This window comes from Budorcas taxicolor, chromosome 3 (assembly GCF_023091745.1).
Source record: "Budorcas taxicolor isolate Tak-1 chromosome 3, Takin1.1, whole genome shotgun sequence".
Lineage (NCBI taxonomy): Eukaryota > Metazoa > Chordata > Mammalia > Artiodactyla > Bovidae > Budorcas > Budorcas taxicolor.
Genome location: NC_068912.1, coordinates 104,661,286 through 104,667,304, shown reverse-complemented (window position 1 = coordinate 104,667,304; position 6,019 = coordinate 104,661,286).

Below are 6,019 nucleotides of genomic sequence, written 5' to 3'. Positions count from 1 at the left end.
GCAGATTCTTTACCCTTTGAGCCACACTATTTCTGATATATATATGTGTATATGTGTGTGTATATCTTATTTTCTGATTCTCTAGAGAACTCTAACTACTACAGAAGGTGAAGGTATAAATTTCCCAAATCTCAGGAGGGTCCCACATTTGCTTCTCTTTATCCAACAACTCTCTAATAATGGGCATTTCCTACCTTCTTCACGTTGGAGTTGGCCTCATTAGCCTAGGAGAGCTTCTTTGCAGCTGGGGACACAAGCTGGCACTCCTCTGGGGACTCCCAGCACTCAGTACAGGCCTAGAGCCCAGTGGGTTCTCCGTGTACTAGCCGAACAAAACAGACACCTTACACTGATTTTGGTCAGGTCAGTTCAGTCACTCACTCATGTCCGACTCTTTGTGACCCCATGGACTGCTGCATGTCAGGCTTCCCTGTCCATCACCAACTCCCAGAGCTCGCTCAAACTCATGTCCATCGAGTTGTGATGCCATCCAACCATCTCATCTTCTGTTGTCCCCTTCTCCTCCTGCCTTCCATCTTTCCAAGGATCAGGGTCTGCTGGGTAACTTTTGATAGATTTGGGCACAATCACCCCTGGTCCTTTATGTCATGGCCAAGGCTCTACAAGAGGCAGGAGAGGGACCATCAACCCCTGTTGCCGGATGAGCAAATGGAGGCCCAAAGAGGGCCTAGAGGTACCCCAGCAGCAGAGGGCCAAGGAAGGATGCAGCCCTGGGTCCAGGTGCCACTGCCTCATCTGAACACATGCAGCCTCTAACAGATGCTCAGTGAACACCTACTACAGGCTAGGCCCTATTCTGGGGACTTAAGAATAAGTACCTCGGTGAACAAAACAGACCAACAGCCCTGCTCTGCAGAGCTTACATTCTAGAAGGAAGAGCCAGACAATAAAGAAGCTGAATAAATAAGTGAGTCATATAACATGCTAGCAGGAAGCATACACTATGGAAAGTACAAGGTGGAACAGAGTTAGGGAATCAGGAATGCAGGGGTGGGAGATGGGCCATGAATTTAAATAGAGTAGTTAGAGTAAGCCTCATTGAGACGGTGGCGTTTGAGCAATGACTTGAAGCAGGTGAAGGCTGAGTCCTGTAGATATTGGGGGAAGATCTTTACAGGCAAAGAGAACAGCCAAAGCAGACTCTGAGGTGAGACAGCGTCAGGCATATACGAGGCCTCATAGGCCACTGTAAGAACTGTAGCTTTTGGAGAAATAAAGGCTACGGCTGGGGGCCGGGCCCCCTCAGCAGGTTTCCCATGGTTACCCCTCTTCCCAGAGAGCAGGACCCAGCTTGGGATGGCAATGAAAGAGTTTGAGGATGTCTGTAAGGAGGAGGGAACAACAAAGAAGAGGCCCAAAGAGGTTTTCCTTGATTATCACCTTCCTCGGCTTCAGCCAGACAGCTGGTGACTTTACCTGCATAGGGATAGGCCTGTCTTCTTGCTGCTGGAATTTGGTTTTGGGTTCCAGAGCAGCTTGGACTCTCCCTGGTGGGGATGGTACTGAACAGGTTAACCTCCTAGGGGAAGCATTCAGAACCAAAGTCAGAGAGACCCAGCTCCTGAGGGCTGTGTGCGAGGGGACACAGCCCTCTCAGGGGATGTGGGAGGAGTCAACCAGCGAAGGGGCGGGAAGCACTCCAGGCAGACTGTACGGTGCTGGCCCCTGGCTGGCTGTCATGTCGCCACTCAGCCTCGACGGGGAGGCAGGGGCTCCGCTTTGCCTCCACTACACAATGACAGATGTAAGAAGCAGATCCATGCACGCAGCCTAGATGGGAGTCGCAGTCAGCAGCCTAATTTTAGATGGAGCATCTGCTCTTCTGTCCCGGAGACTCAGCTCTGTCTGGGATTCACTCCGTCTGGAATTGCCAGAGAAACAAATTCTGTTCTATAGGTACAGACATGGGTGGCGTCCAGATCAGAGCTGGCCAATGGGCCCTTGCCATGGGGAGGCCCCAGGAGCTACGCCACACCAGGGCGTCTGTGTCCTCCTGCTGGTCTCACGTCACACACCGACAGCCGTGGGGTCCTGTGATGCCATCTTGGATTTCCAGGCTGCCTCCCAGCAGGTGCATCAAGTGTGGGTCTGCCGACCTCCTGAGGCTTCCTGGCCATCCTCCACCCACTGCTCCCAGCTTAGGCCCTCAAGGGTTCAGCCCAAGTACATACAGACTAGAAAGACCAAGACCAGGAAAAGCACTAAGGAAGGCGCTATTGTTTTGCAAATCTTCCCAGAAAGGCTTCTCAGAGGAGGTGATTTTTAAGTTGGACTTTGAAGAATGGGTAGGTATTTATCAGGGGAAAAGGCCACCATGACAGGGGAAACAGGTGAAGAAACAAAAGCTCAAAAGAGCATTGAATGTTTGGGAATGACCCAAGGGAGAGAGGGAGGGGAAAGTGGGGATTCCGGGCGTGTTGGGGACCCTGGACTGAACTCCAGGCTGAGGAATTGGGCTGGTGCCTGCGTGTGGAGCATGTGGAGGAGACTTGGAAGGGGCCTCTGGAGCCTGGGCTCCAACAGATGAGTGTGGTAGCCTTCAGGGGAAAAACCCAGGGCCTTCGAATCTGGGAGGGTCACCTTCCTTGTCCCCTTTTGTTATGGCCTGTAGGGTCCTCCTCTACGACCTCCCCCTCACACACCAAGTGCAGGGAATGCAGGGCATGCCTACGCCCTCCCAGACTCCCACCTGAGCTCTGGGCTGAGCATCTCACGGCATCACTTACCGCCTCCACTCTCCGGCCACTGTGGTCATTGTTCCATCCTTGCCTCAACCCCCGAGTCCCGTGGGCAGGTTCCCCCTTGGTTTCTCTGGACTCAGCTTTGCCACCCACTGCTGCCATCTGAGATTCCTACAGAAGGACCCTGCGGTCTGACATGGCCTGCTCTAACCTCAGTAATGCAATGTGGTACACGGGATGGCAAACCATGCTCTCCAGGCTACGGGCATTGTATGCTTCCTTGTCTAAGTTCTCTAACAGCCTTTTCAGATGTTTATTACATATCCCTTTTTGCAGGTGAGGAAAAAAAGCTTTGACGAGGTGAACTAGCAGCTGATCACATAGCCAGGAAGTGGTGGAGGTGGGGACGGATCCCAGTCTGTCCTTCTTCCTTTCCCACCAGCATCCTCCCAGCCCTGAGGGCAGGACCTGGGCAGTCAGTGCCCAGAGCATAGGCGGTCACAAGACCTCTGGCCAACTTGGGTGGAGAATGGAAAGCTGGCATTAAAGGAAGCCTCTCTCAGAGATCCTACCTTGATGCCCTTGAGAAAGAAGGAGTTAAGAGCTTATGTAAAGACATTTGCAAATAGAATCTACAAAACAACATTTGGATGATTTAAGTGTTAAGGAATCAGAACCATATGGATTAAATGTCCCTGACGTTACGTATGGTTTTAAAAAATTAGAAGGAAATGTACTAGGAACACACACACACACACACACACACACACACACACAATATGTAAGGCCAGACCACATGTTTAGCTTTGTGGACCTGGAGATGTTTGAAAACCATGAAACAGCGCTCACCTAACAGCTCCGCAGCTGGCCCTCCCCTCTGCCCTCCCCAGCTTCTGTCTTTCCCACCACCAAACAGGGCTCAGTCCTGCCCTAGGGTCCCAGCCTGAGAAAGAGGCTTCCCAGAATGGCCGGCCTGTTGCTCTAACCACAGGACAGTTAGTGCCAAACAGCTGGGCTGGGAGTGGCTGGGGTCTCCCAGAGACCAGATGGGTGGTCACAGGTGGCAGGAGGCAGAGGGGTTGCCAGTTTCCCAAGAGGGAAAACTGTAAGTGCTTTCTGAGAAGACGCTGTGAAGTGCCGGGGAGACAGGCACTCTGAGGTGAGGTTTCCGTTCATAAATGCTTCTGTACCTCACTCAATTCTCCCACCCCCACTTCACAGGAGGGGAAACTGAGGCTCAGAAGGGCTGGGTGCCCCACACAGCTGGCAGGCAGGAAATCAGACCGCAGCCTGGATTTCCTTGTCACACGCCCAGGGCTGGTCCCACTGTACCTCGCTGCTTGAAGCAAACCAAAAACGGGCGCCTGGGTCCAGTTTAACTCTGCAAGTTAAAAAAAAAAACAAAGCAAATCCTGATTGTGTCAGCTGCTTAAAGTTGAAGGGTGTTTTGGGGGACTCCCCAGATACAAATATATCAGGTTTGGTTGTGACTGTAAATTGCACGTGGTGTTGAGCTGGGGGGAGAGGGTCTGTGATGCTCAAGGGGAAAAATTAGACGATCAGAAATTGCCAGGTCTGGTTCTAGGGGAGAAGAGAGAGGATGAAAAGGAAAGCCACTGCACACTGTGGTGGATGCCAGGAGTGTGGCACCTCCCTGGAGCCTCACCCTGTCTGGAAGGCAGAGTTGATTTTCTTCCCCAGAGAAGGACACCCAGGTGCAGAGTCGAGGTAAGGCTCCCAAGAGTGCACTGCTGCATTCCTAAACCAGGCCCCTCCGACAGTAGGCCAATGCCCTCGTCCTAAACTCTTACTCTTACCTCCCCCAAACCAGCCAGGGCTTAACCAGAGGCAGGCTTGTCAGGAGAATCAAATGCTACACAGACACAAGCCTGGCCCAGCATCAAGAGGGCTGGCACCGAGGCTGTTTCGTGCACAGCCAGGTCCCTTGTGTCCAGTCTCACTTCAAATGCTTGTTAAATGAGCATTAAACATATCAGTGGGCAGAGAGGAAGGGGGCATCCTCACCCCTTCTCTTTTCTCCATCCCTCACTCACACCATTGTTATGTGGATGTAGGTGAAGGCCTTCACGCTGATGTATTTATTTAGCTGACACTTTAGCCTCTTCAATGGGACACATACTTACATCCTGTCCAGAGCTCTAGGGGTGCTGATTTTAGGCTTAGGATATTCTAAGGATGTGGAATAAATTCTCAGGGCAGGAATCAGGGAGAAAAGGAGAAAGGGCTCATGTATGAGGCAGAGAGGGTATGACTCTCCACTCTGGAGCTTCCTCACTCTCCTATACCCAGCACTCTCTGGGAAGTCTGCAGAAAGGTCTGTTTATTGATGGGTTTCTTATAATGGCCTGATACCAGGTATCTTTATAACTTGTCTCATCCCAGGCTGACCTGGCCACAGGCCACAAGGGCTGTGTCCTCCTCTTGGGATCAGATCAGTCACTTTCCAAGTACCTCTAAGGACTGTCTTTGCCCTCAGCCCTTCTCATGGTCAAATATGTTGGGGAAACATGATAAAACTGATTATTACACAGACCTCCTGGAGATTCCCAGCATACACCCACTGACAGATGAAAATGCAGAAGGGAGCCAGTAAAGAAAACAGCTCATCTTTAATCTACTCTTATTAGAAAAGAACAAAGATTCCTCTTCTCCCCACCAGAGGTTCCATCCTCTGCACCTGATTTTTAAGCACACAGGGTTCTTGCAATTCTGGGCACGAGTTGCCTAGAAGGCCCCTCTGAGATCCATCTTCCCATGGGCATCCCTGTTCTCCCACCAAAACGCCGAATGTTCTCTCTTCCAGGTTTTAATCCACATCCCTCATGGGCCCCAGACCTGACCTGCTTAAATCTTCTCAGTGGCTTCCTTTTGCTCTTGAGACCAAGACCACGTTTCTTCCTTCAGGGACCCTGCCTGCCCTTGTTGCCTCATCTCCCCCTTACTTTGCGCAAGGCATAGGGGTATTCTTTCAGTCTCCTCTGCCTCAAGGCCTTTGCACATGTCATGTCCATTGCCTGGGATGTCCTTCCTGAACATCCCTTCTTCACCAGTTAACTCCTCTCCAAACTTCCAATTTCACCTTGCACATCAGCTCCCCAGGGAAGCTCTCCCTGACCCTATGTTCAAGTATACACCCTCTCTACATGCTATCACTGCCTGGATCTAGCCATGCCTAATGTTCACCCACTTGTCCGTCCAGTACACCTGTGTACTCTCATACCCTGCATACGCTTGCTCAGCATCACATGCTTCCTCTTCAGAGCCCAGCAAGTATCAACATTTGTAACTTCTTTTTA